We start from the raw sequence: 13,251 nt of genomic DNA, 5'->3' as shown, positions 1-13,251 counted from the left end.
GTGCGGCTGCAGGAGCCCCGTGTGTAGGAGCTCAGCCGCGTGAGGAGGGCGTGCTGCTGCAGGAGCCCCGTGTGTAGGAGCTCAGCCGCGTGAGGAGGGCGTGCGGCTGCAGGAGCCCCGTGTGTAGGAGCTCAGCCGCGTGAGGAGGGCGTGCGGCTGCAGGAGCCCCGTGTGTAGGAGCTCAGCCGCGTGAGGAGGGCGTGCGGCTGCAGGAGCCCCGTGTGTAGGAGCTCAGCCGCGTGAGGAGGGCGTGCGGCTGCAGGAGCCCCGTGTGTAGGAGCTCAGCCGCGTGAGGAGGGCGTGCGGCTGCAGGAGCCCCGTGTGTAGGAGCTCAGCCGCGTGAGGAGGGCGTGCGGCTGCAGGAGCCCCGTGTGTAGGAGCTCAGCCGCGTGAGGAGGGCGTGCGGCTGCAGGAGCTCAGCCGCGTGAGGAGGGCGTGCGGCTGCAGGAGCTCAGCCGCGTGAGGAGGGCGTGCGGCTGCAGGAGCTCAGCCGCGTGAGGAGGGCGTGCGGCTGCAGGAGCTCAGCCGCGTGAGGAGGGCGTGCGGCTGCAGGAGCCCCGTGTGTAGGAGCTCAGCCGCGTGAGGAGGGCGTGCGGCTGCAGGAGCCCCGTGTGTAGGAGCTCAGCCGCGTGAGGAGGGCGTGCGGCTGCAGGAGCCCCGTGTGTAGGAGCTCAGCCGCGTGAGGAGGGCGTGCGGCTGCAGGAGCCCCGTGTGTCGGAGCTCAGCCGCGTGAGGAGGGCGTGCGGCTGCAGGAGCCCCGTGTGTCGGAGCTCAGCCGCGTGAGGAGGGCGTGCGGCTGCAGGAGCCCCGTGTGTCGGAGCTCAGCCGGGTGAGGAGGGCGTGCGGCTGCAGGAGCCCCGTGGGTAGGAGCTCAGCCGGGTGAGGAGGGCGTGCGGCTGCAGGAGCCCCGTGGGTAGGAGCTCAGCCGGGTGAGGAGGGCGTGCGGCTGCAGGAGCCCCGTGGGTAGGAGCTCAGCCGGGTGAGGAGGGCGTGCGGCTGCAGGAGCCCCGTGGGTAGGAGCTCAGCCGGGTGAGGAGGGCGTGCGGCTGCAGGAGCCCCGTGGGTAGGAGCTCAGCCGGGTGAGGAGGGCGTGCGGCTGCAGGAGCCCCGTGGGTAGGAGCTCAGCCGGGTGAGGAGGGCGTGCGGCTGCAGGAGCTCAGCCGGGTGAGGAGGGCGTGCGGCTGCAGGAGCCCCGTGGGTAGGAGCTCAGCCGGGTGAGGAGGGCGTGCGGCTGCAGGAGCCCCGTGGGTAGGAGCTCAGCCGGGTGAGGAGGGCGTGCGGCTGCAGGAGCCCCTTGTGTAGGAGCTCAGGAGGGTGAGGAGGGCGTGCGGCTGCAGGAGCCCCGTGTGTAGGAGCTCAGCCGGGTGAGGAGGGCGTGCGGCTGCAGGAGCCCCGTGTGTAGGAGCTCAGCCGGGTGAGGAGGGCGTGCGGCTGCAGGAGCCCCGTGTGTAGGAGCTCAGCCGGGTGAGGAGGGCGTGCGGCTGCAGGAGCCCCGTGTGTAGGAGCTCAGCCGGGTGAGGAGGGCGTGCGGCTGCAGGAGCCCCGTGGATAGGAGCCAGGTAGATTTGAATAGATCTTGAACATGAATGATCATCTCTCCCACATTAATCTTTATTACAGAGCACTTGAAACTATTATGGTTTGTGGAGATTGATTGTCCTTGTTGCGCCGGCGCCTGGGTTATCGGAGGTTGTGGCTCACGTTCCAGCCTGTGACTCTTGATGGCGCTATCATTAGCTGTCTCCTGCTCGCTGTTCTTCCATTTCAAATGTGATTGTGTCATTACAATAGAAGTCAATGTATACTACAACGCTTTGCGGCAGTGTAAATTGCTGTTTATTGGCTCATATCTGGAATTTTTCAGTTAATGTTCTATTAAAGCAGCACTTTGAGGCTGCAGACTTCAGTAGATGCAGGAAACTTCCAAGTATCTAAGCCTCTGTATATGTTGTGGAGTTAAAAGGTCGTTGCTTTTGACGGGGACGTGTGGAAGAAGCACCGTGGAACCTTTTACATTGACAATGTGACAAGCCTAAACGAGATGGGTGCAGTGACAACCCAAAATGCAAAGCGCATACTGTAACTGCCCTTTAAGAGACTTTGTAATGGAGACACATTAGCAGGATGCCTAAAGCGAAAAAGGTGTTTCCACTATTCTGCCACATGACTAGTTCCGCTCCACTGTTGTCTTCAAAGGTTTACCTGGAAATTGTGTTGTCAGCCATTTGGAACCATCTGTGGAACTATTGCCCTGCTAGGAAGGCCACATGGAACCATCTGTGGAACCGGCGGCCTGCTAGGAAGGCCACATGGAACCATCTGTGGAACCGCCGGCCTGCTAGGAAGGCCACATGGAACCATCTGTGGAACCGGCGGCCTGCTAGGAAGGCCACATGGAACAATCTGTGGAACCGGCAGCCTGCTAGGAAGGCCACATGGAACCATCTGTGGAACCGGCGGCCTGCTAGGAAGGCCACATGGAACCATCTGTGGAACCTGCGGCCTGCTAGGAAGGCCACATGGAACCATCTGTGGAACCTGCGGCCTGCTAGGAAGGCCACATGGAACCATCTGTGGAACAGACGGCCTGCTAGGAAGGCCACATGGAACCATCTGTGGAACAGACGGCCTGCTAGGAAGGCCACATGGAACCATCTGTGGAACCGGCGGCCTGCTAGGAAGGCCACATGGAACCATCTGTGGAACCGGCGGCCTGCTAGGAAGGCCACATGGAACCATCTGTGGAACCGGCGTCCTGCTAGGAAGGCCACATGGAACCATCTGTGGAACTATTGCCCTGCTAGGAAGGCCACATGGAACCATCTGTGGAACTATTGCCCTGCTAGGAAGGCCACATGGAACCATCTGTGGAACTATTGCCCTGCTAGGAAGGCCACATGGAACCATCTGTGGAACTATTGCCCTGCTAGGAAGGCCACATGGAACCATCTGTGGAACTATTGCCCTGCTAGGAAGGCCACATGGAACCATCTGTGGAACTATTGCCCTGCTAGGAAGGCCGCATGGAACCATCTGTGGAACTATTGCCCTGCTAGGAAGGCCGCATGGAACCATCTGTGGAACTATTGCCCTGCTAGGAAGGCCGCATGGAACCATCTGTGGAACTATTGCCCTGCTAGGAAGGCCGCATGGAACCATCTGTGGAACTATTGCCCTGCTAGGAAGGCCGCATGGAACCATCTGTGGAACTATTGCCCTGCTAGGAAGGCCACATGGAACCATCTCGGGGATGCAGGCATCCTTGTAGGAAGGCCATATGGAACTACAGTAGTGTTCAAAATACTAGCAGTCCAATATGACAAACCAAATGAATCACTATTTTTGGTATAAATTACTGTATATCACCACATGTCAAACAATTTACCAGTTGGTTCAGTAGTAGATTGTAAGAAAACCATCAGACTCTGTATTCATGATCTGCAGGTTTCTGACTCTGTGTATCTGAATAATTAATTGTACGGGGAGTGTTCACAATAATAGCAGTTTGGAGGTCAATCAGTGAGGTCCATCATTCTGTGAAGAAACAGGTGGGAATCAGGTGGCCCTTATATAAGGGTGAAGCTGGCACATGTTGTACATGCATTTCTCCTTGAAAGCCTGAGAATTATGGGTCGTTCCAGACATTGTTCAGAAGAACAGCGGACTTTGATTAAACAGTTGATTGGAGAGGGTAAAACTTATAAAGAAGTGCAGACAATGATAGGCTTCAGATAAAATGATCTCCAATGCTTTATAATGGAAAGCAAAACCAGAGAGACGTGGAAGAAAACGGAAGACTACTATTCGAATGGATGAAAGAATAGCCAGAATGGCAAAGGCTCAGCCATTGATCAGCTCCAGGATGATCACCTACAGTCTCCAGTTACCTGTGTGGACTGTGACAGTCAGAAGACGCCTGTGTGAATCTAATCTCTGAGCAAGAAGTCCCCGCAAAGTCCCACTGTTTAAAAAAAAAAAAAAAAAAAAAAAAGACGTACTGAAGCGAATACAATTTGCCAAAGAACACATCAACTACTCTAAAGAGAATGGAGAAACATTTTGTGGACTGATGAAAGTCAAATTATTTTTTTTTGGGTCCAAGAGCCGCAGACAGTTCATCAGACGACACCCAAACTCTGCATTCAGCCACAGTATACCCTACAGACAGTGAAGCATGGTGGTGAAGCATCATGATATGGGCATGTTTCTCTTACTTTGGTGCCAGACCTATTTACCGCATACCAGGGATCATGGACGAGTTTGCAGATATTAAAATACTTGAAGAGGTCATATTGCCTTACGTTGAGGATATGTTCTTGAAATGGGAGTTAAAACAAGACAACGACCCTAAACACACCAGTAAACCAGCAAAATCTTGGCTCCAGTCCAACAAAATTGAGGTTATGGAGATTTCAGCCCAATACCCGGACCTTAATCCTATAGGACACTTGTGGGGGGACATCAAAAATGCAGTTTCTGAGGCAAAGCCAACAAATGCCAAAAAATTGTGGGATGTAGTCAAAGCATCCTGGGCTGGAATAACAGCTGACAGGAGCCAGAAGTTGGTTGACTCTATGCAACATAGATGTGAAGCAGTTCTAAAAAAAAAAACCTGTGGGTAACAACTAAATATTAGGTTAGTGATTCACAGGAATGCTAAATCCTCAAAAAGACATATTGTGAGTTTGTAAAGGCAAATGCAGACACTGCTAATTTTTTTACAACAGCCCAATGTTCATTTTTTGTTATTTTCTGTGAAGTCGTTAAAAATTATCTACATTTCTCTTCTAGAATTAGAAACAGTGTGCAATGTTCTCAATGCTGGTAATAAGAATTATCAAGCACGCTGCTGTTAATTTTGACACTCCTGTATCTGGGAGGAGCCGGTATCCTCGTAGGCAGGCTACATTGAACATTTGGTAGAGCCGGTATCCTCGTAGGCAGGCTACATTGAACATTTGGTAGAGCCGGTATCCTCGTAGGCAGGCTACATTGAACATTTGGTAGAGCCGGTATCCTCGTAGGCAGGCTACATTGAACATTTGGTAGAGCCGGTATCCTCGTAGGCAGGCTACATTGAACATTTGGTAGAGCCGGTATCCTCGTAGGCAGGCTACATTGAACATTTGGTAGAGCCGGTATTCTCGTAGGCAGGCTACATTGAACATTTGGTAGAGCCGGTATCCTCGTAGGCAGGCTACATTGAACATTTGGTAGAGCCGGTATTCTCGTAGGTAGGCTACATTGAACATTTGGTAGAGCCGGTATCCTCGTAGGCAGGCTACATTGAACATTTGGTAGAGCCGGTATCCTCGTAGGCAGGCTACATTGAACATTTGGTAGAGCCGGTATCCTCGTAGGCAGGCTACATTGAACATTTGGTAGAGCCGGTATCCTCGTAGGCTGGCTACATTGAACATTTGGTAGAGCCGGTATCCTCGTAGGCAGGCTACATTGAACATTTGGTAGAGCCGGTATCCTCGTAGGCAGGCTACAATGAACATTTGGTAGAGCCGGTATCCTCGTAGGCAGGCTACATTGAACATTTGGTAGAGCCGGTATCCTCGTAGGCAGGCTACATTGAACATTTGGTAGAGCCAGTATCCTCGTAGGCAGGCTACATTGAACATTTGGTAGAGCCTGTATCCTCGTAGGCTGGCTACATTGAACATTTGGTAGAGCCGGTATCCTCGTAGGCTGGCTACATTGAACATTTGGTAGAGCCGGTATCCTCGTAGGTAGGCTACATTGAACATTTGGTAGAGCCGGTATCCTCGTAGGCAGGCTACATTGAACATTTGGTAGAGCCGGTATCCTCGTAGGCTGGCTACATTGAACATTTGGTAGAGCCGGTATCCTCGTAGGCTGGCTACATTGAACATTTGGTAGAGCCGGTATCCTCGTAGGCTGGCTACATTGAACATTTGGTAGAGCCGGTATCCTCGTAGGCTGGCTACATTGAACATTTGGTAGAGCCGGTATCCTCGTAGGCTGGCTACATTGAACATTTGGTAGAGCCGGTATCCTCGTAGGCAGGCTACATTGAACATTTGGTAGAGCCGGTATCCTCGTAAGCAGGCTACATTGAACCTTTGGTAGAGACTGTATCCTCGTAGGCAGGCTACATTGAACATTTGGTAGAGCCGGTATCCTCGTAGGCAGGCTACATTGAACATTTGGTAGAGCCGGTATCCTCGTAGGTAGGCTACATTGAACATTTGGTAGAGCCGGTATCCTCGTAAGCAGGCTACATTGAACATTTGGTAGAGACTGTATCCTCGTAGGCAGGCTACATTGAACATTTGGTAGAGCCGGCGTGCTGCTACATAAGGCCTGATAGAATCCTGTTTGGGGAGCCGGCATCCTCGCAGGAAGGCCACATGGAGCCATGCGGGGATCTGTCATCCTGTAGGAAGAAGTCTGGCATTGAACGAGTTGATATCATTGAATTCCATCTCTCCGTCTCTTGTTCCGTTCTATTTTATTCTTGTTTCCATGGACACAGGAGATTGGGGGGGGGTGTGAAGGAGTAGGAATCGGGAAAAAAAAAAGAAGCGCGTGACAGGATGTGGAGAGTGTAGAATCAGGCGTGAGCCTTTATGGGCCTGTGTACTGGGGAGAAGAAAGAAGGGTCATTATGTGCCCCTGTCCTATGGCCTAAAGTGGTCAGTGGGAGCAGAGGTGTAATGGGATTGAGGGAAATCTATTCTTCAATATTCTCTGAGGACCAGGATTGATGGAGCTGCGGCCAAAGTACCCTGGGAATAGAGCATGCACCACAGACCTTTATAAACTCTCCGCCATCATTTATGGAATTAATTCATAAAAATCCCTCTGGTATCAAGTCAAAATGGAAATGATCCTTGTGAAGGAATGGCACCAGGGGGGCCCCGCAGAGTCGGTGATGGAGATCCCGAGCACCTCCTCCCTGCAGGCTGTACATGTGTACAGTGAGGCCTTCTGCCAGTGATGGAGATCCCGAGCACCTCCTCCCTGCAGGCTGTACATGTGTACAGTGAGGCCTTCTGCCTGTGATGGAGATCCCGAGCACCTCCTCCCTGCAGGCTGTACATGTGTACAGTGAGGCCTTCTGCCTGTGATGGAGATCCCGAGCACCTCCTCCCTGCAGGCTGTACATGTGTACAGTGAGGCCTTCTGCCGGTGATGGAGATCCCGAGCACCTCCTCCCTGCAGGCTGTACATGTGTACAGTGAGGCCTTCTGCCGGTGATGGAGATCCCGAGCACCTCCTCCCTGCAGGCTGTACATGTGTACAGTGAGGCCTTCTGCCGGTGATGGAGATCCCGAGCACCTCCTCCCTGCAGGCTGTACATGTGTACAGTGAGGCCTTCTGCCGGTGATGGAGATCCCGAGCACCTCCTCCCTGCAGGCTGTACATGTGTACAGTGAGGCCTTCTGCCGGTGATGGAGATCCCGAGCACCTCCTCCCTGCAGGCTGTACATGTGTACAGTGAGGCCTTCTGCCGGTGATGGAGATCCCGAGCACCTCCTCCCTGCAGGCTGTACATGTGTACAGTGAGGCCTTCTGCCGGTGATACAGTTCCTCTGTGGCTCCTCTGTAACATAAGATGGTTACATTTTATCTAATATGAACCTGTGATGATCATTGTTGATGGGATCCACCTCCCCGTACACTTTGCCTTTGGCTGTGCATGGTACACTCTAGGATTTTTGGGGTTGGGCCGGATCACTATGGTCGTTGCTGCGCCTCCGTAGGCTGTGCACCCTTTCTATTCTGCACTCTTTGTTTTTATTGTTTTATTGCCACTTACTTACAAAGAAACAAACCTGCATTTTATTCCGGAGCACATTACAATCAGCGGAAAGTGATGGGTAGACACAAAACAACAGTCAATCGATATCTGAGTCTGGAAGCCGCTAATGTTCGGATTGCTGGATTTAAGGGAGCGCACATCTCCGGCAGTCTGCATGGCTTTGGATTCAGGAGCTCCGGTGCAGGGGCCACACTTATCCCCTCTGTGGGAACTGCACTTCCTATTAGGAATAACACATGGCGATCATGTCCGTCGAGGGCAGACTTGTCAGTATGGAGGCCTGGACCCCGCATCATTCAAGGTTTTGTAGGGTCACCACTAGTTCATCCCCTCTCTATTCCTTCTAGCTCAGTAGGACATTTTCACTAGCAAGTTCCTTCCATCCCTGGTAATGTAACCTGTGATGAGCAGCTGGGGCCCCCCACTGGGGCCGATATTAGACCCCCAGCTGCTGTGGTCACTACATTGAATGCCTGGACTGGCAGACTGTTGGCCACCATTTCCATTGTGGGGTGAGTGGAGACTGTGCCCCATGAGTCCTGTGTTAGGAGTTCTGTTGCTCAGAAGTTCCTGAATTGGTTGTAACTTTGAGGAAGCGCTCACGGCGCCATGTTGTGCCATAAATAAGTGGGACAATGAGGTGATGCGCCACCATAGTGATGTGCTGCGGGTTACTTATGGGGGACGACCTCTGACAAATTACTTCACATCTTCACTATCAGTCCTTCAATCTCGACTCCATATAGTGAGTAAATGGGGGGATCATACCCTGAGCCCCCGAGACGGCCCTGGCTGCTGCCTCCCTCCCTGTGCCTGCGTCTGGGGAACACTCCGTGGGGGGGACGTTACATGCTTCCAATTAGCTTATGAAGGCAATCTCCCGCCAGGATCGGCACATTTACATCAGGAACAATTAAAGCCGTTTATTCTCCCATCGGCCTCAGACAAGAAGACGAAGACAAGAAGCTGAGAGAGCGGGAAGAAGGCGGAGGTCGGGAGTCAGTCACCAAACACCAGAAGGAAGATGGAGCAGAACAAAAATATCTGTCCCCACCGGAGTCCCCGGCCCCTCGTATCCCCGGTGTCTATTATATTGTATCAGCAAATCCGTATTGTCCTCTGTCACCAAGAGCAACAGTATTGTAGCAGTTCTATTCCTGCACACTGGGTGTGGATTGTGCACTCTGTGTATATGATATAGTATATGGGTTCACTCTCTCTGGTAGGCATCATTAGGCCTTAGGTAGTATTCACACTGGCAATGCAGTTTTGGTTAGAACGTGCAGTTTTTATTGCTTTCCACAGGTTGCGCAGCACCAAAAAAACGCATAAATCCTGACCTTGTCCAGGTGCTAAGTAAACCGAACAGACCCCGGCTACTCGCACACGGCTGAGCTAGCCCCGGCTCGGTCACACGTACAGCTATAACCAGTGATACTTAACGTTCTCTGCACACGGCCTCTGCAGACTCTTCTCTGAGAGGGATTGTGACTTCTATTTATCGCCAAGACACATCCAGTCTGGTCAGCTTCCCAAGCACACTGACTAAGGAGAACAGCTAGCCTGGCTATATGCCGAGCTAACCAGGTGCACTAATCAATGCCTGAAGAGCTAAGACCGTGTATATCACTACTATATATACCCCTGTATACACCGTGTATACCACTACTATCTATACCCCTGTATACAGCGTGTATATCACTACTATATATACCCCTGTATACGCCATGTATGTCACTACTATATATACCCCTGTATACGCCGTGTATATCACTACTATATATACCCCTGTATACGCCGTGTGTATCACTACTATATATACCCCTGTATACGCCGTGTGTATCACTACTATATATACCCCTGTATACGCCGTGTGTATCACTACTATATATACCCCTGTATACACTGTGTATACCACTACTATATATAGCCCTGTATACTCCATGTATATCACTACTATATATACCCCTGTATACTCCGTGTGTATCACTACTATATATACCCCTGTATACGCCGTGTATGTCACTACTATATATACCCCTGTATACACTGTGTGTATCACTACTATATATACCCCTGTATACTCCGTGTGTATCACTACTATATATACCCCTGTATACTTCGTGTGTATCACTACTATATATACCCCTGTATACTCCGTGTGTATCACTACTATATATACCCCTGTATACTTCGTGTGTATCACTACTATATATACCCCTGTATACGCTGTATATCACTACTATATATACCCCTGTATACGCTGTGTGTATCACTACTATATATACCCCTGTATGCGCCGTGTATATCACTACTATATATACTCCTGTATACACCGTGTGTATCACTACTATATATACCCCTGTATACGCTGTATATCACTACTATATATACCCCTGTATACTTCGTGTGTATCACTACTATATATACCCCTGTATACTTCGTGTGTATCACTACTATATATACCCCTGTATACTCCGTGTGTATCACTACTTTATATACTCCTGTATAACCCGTGTATATCACTACTATATATACCCCTGTATACTCTGTGTGTATCACTACTATATATACCCCTGTATACTTCGTGTGTATCACTACTATATATACCCCTGTATACTCCGTGTGTATCACTACTATATATACCCCTGTATACGCCGTGTGTATCACTACTATATATACCCCTGTATACTCCGTGTATATCACTACTATATATACCCCTGTATGCGCCGTGTATATCACTACTATATATACCCCTGTATGCGCCGTGTATATCACTACTATATATACCCCTGTATAACCCGTGTATATCACTACTATATATACCCCTGTATGCGCCGTGTATATCACTACTATATATACCCCTGTATGCGCCGTGTATATCACTACTATATATACCCCCGTATACTTCGTGTGTATCACTACTATATATACCCCTGTATACTCCGTGTGTATCACTACTTTATATACTCCTGTATAACCCGTGTATATCACTACTATATATACCCCTGTATACTTCGTGTGTATCACTACTATATATACCCCTGTATACTCTGTGTGTATCACTACTATATATACCCCTGTATACGCCGTGTATATCACTACTATATATACCCCTGTATACTCCGTGTGTATCACTACTATATATACTCCTGTATACTCCGTGTGTATCACTACTATATATACCCCTTGTATACCACTACTATATATACTCCTGTATACGCCGTGTGTATCACTACTATATATACCCCTTGTATACCACTACTATATATACTCCTGTATACGCCGTGTGTATCACTACTATATATACTCCTGTATACGCCGTGTGTATCACTACTATATATACTCCTGTATACACCGTGTATATCACTACTATATATACCCCTGTATACTCCGTGTATCACTACTATATATACCCCTGTATACACCGTGTGTATCACTACTATATATACCCCTGTATACGCCGTGTGTATCACTACTATATATACCCCTGTATACTCCGTGTATATCACTACTATATATACCCCTGTATACTCCGTGTATATCACTACTATATATACCCCTGTATACGCCGTGTGTATCACTACTATATATACCCCTGTATACGCCGTGTATATCACTACTATATATACTCCTGTATACACCGTGTGTATCACTACTATATATACCCCTGTATACGCCGTGTGTATCACTACTATATATACCCCTGTATGCGCCGTGTATATCACTACTATATATACTCCTGTATACGCCGTGTATATCACTACTATATATACCCCTGTATACGCCGTGTGTATCACTACTATATATACCCCTGTATACACAGTGTATACCACTACTATATATACTCCTGTATACACAGTGTATATCACTACTATATATACCCCTGTATACGCCGTGTATATCACTACTATATATACCCCTGTATACACCGTGTATACCACTACTATATATACTCCTGTATACACCGTGTGTATCACTACTATATATACCCCCGTATACACCGTGTATACCACTACTATATATAGCCCTGTATACTCCATGTATATCACTACTATATATACCCCTGTATACGCTGTGTGTATCACTACTATATATACCCCTGTATACTCCGTGTATATCACTACTATATATACCCCTGTATACACCGTGTGTATCACTACTATATATACCCCCGTATACACCGTGTATACCACTACTATATATAGCCCTGTATACTCCATGTATATCACTACTATATATACCCCTGTATACTTCGTGTGTATCACTACTATATATACCCCTGTATACTTCGTGTGTATCACTACTATATATACCCCTGTATACTCCGTGTGTATCACTACTTTATATACTCCTGTATAACCCGTGTATATCACTACTATATATACCCCTGTATACTCTGTGTGTATCACTACTATATATACCCCTGTATACTCCGTGTGTATCACTACTATATATACCCCTGTATACGCTTTGTATACCACTACTATATATACCCCTGTATAACCCGTGTATATCACTACTATATATACCCCTGTATGCGCCGTGTATATCACTACTATATATACCCCTGTATGCGCCGTGTATATCACTACTATATATACCCCCGTATACTTCGTGTGTATCACTACTATATATACCCCTGTATACTCCGTGTGTATCACTACTTTATATACTCCTGTATAACCCGTGTATATCACTACTATATATACCCCTGTATACTCTGTGTGTATCACTACTATATATACCCCTGTATACGCCGTGTATATCACTACTATATATACCCCTGTATACTCCGTGTGTATCACTACTATATATACTCCTGTATACTCCGTGTGTATCACTACTATATATACCCCTTGTATACCACTACTATATATACTCCTGTATACGCCGTGTGTATCACTACTATATATACCCCTTGTATACCACTACTATATATACTCCTGTATACGCCGTGTGTATCACTAATATATATACTCCTGTATACGCCGTGTGTATCACTACTATATATACTCCTGTATACACCGTGTATATCACTACTATATATACCCCTGTATACTCCGTGTATCACTACTATATATACCCCTGTATACACCGTGTGTATCACTACTATATATACCCCTGTATACGCCGTGTGTATCACTACTATATATACCCCTGTATACTCCGTGTATATCACTACTATATATACCCCTGTATACTCCGTGTATATCACTACTATATATACCCCTGTATACGCCGTGTGTATCACTACTATATATACCCCTGTATACGCCGTGTATATCACTACTATATATACTCCTGTATACACCGTGTGTATCACTACTATATATACCCCTGTATACGCCGTGTGTATCACTACTATATATACCCCTGTATGCGCCGTGTATATCACTACTATATATACTCCTGTATACGCCGTGTATATCACTACTATATATACCCCTGTATAC

At 48.3% G+C, this 13,251-nt stretch overlaps 1 protein-coding gene across 11 annotated transcripts in view; it reads left to right on the top strand.

Moving 5' to 3' along the window:
• NTM (neurotrimin) overlaps positions 1-13,251 on the top strand; it is a 943,285-nt gene that overhangs the window by 763,530 nt on the left and 166,504 nt on the right. The window lies entirely within an intron of this gene.

Source organism: Phyllobates terribilis, unplaced genomic scaffold, assembly GCF_046119375.1.
Source record: "Phyllobates terribilis strain yellow unplaced genomic scaffold, ASM4611937v1 Scaffold_12__6_contigs__length_324123572, whole genome shotgun sequence".
Lineage (NCBI taxonomy): Eukaryota > Metazoa > Chordata > Amphibia > Anura > Dendrobatidae > Phyllobates > Phyllobates terribilis.
This window is presented reverse-complemented; position numbering and strand designations above follow the sequence as displayed.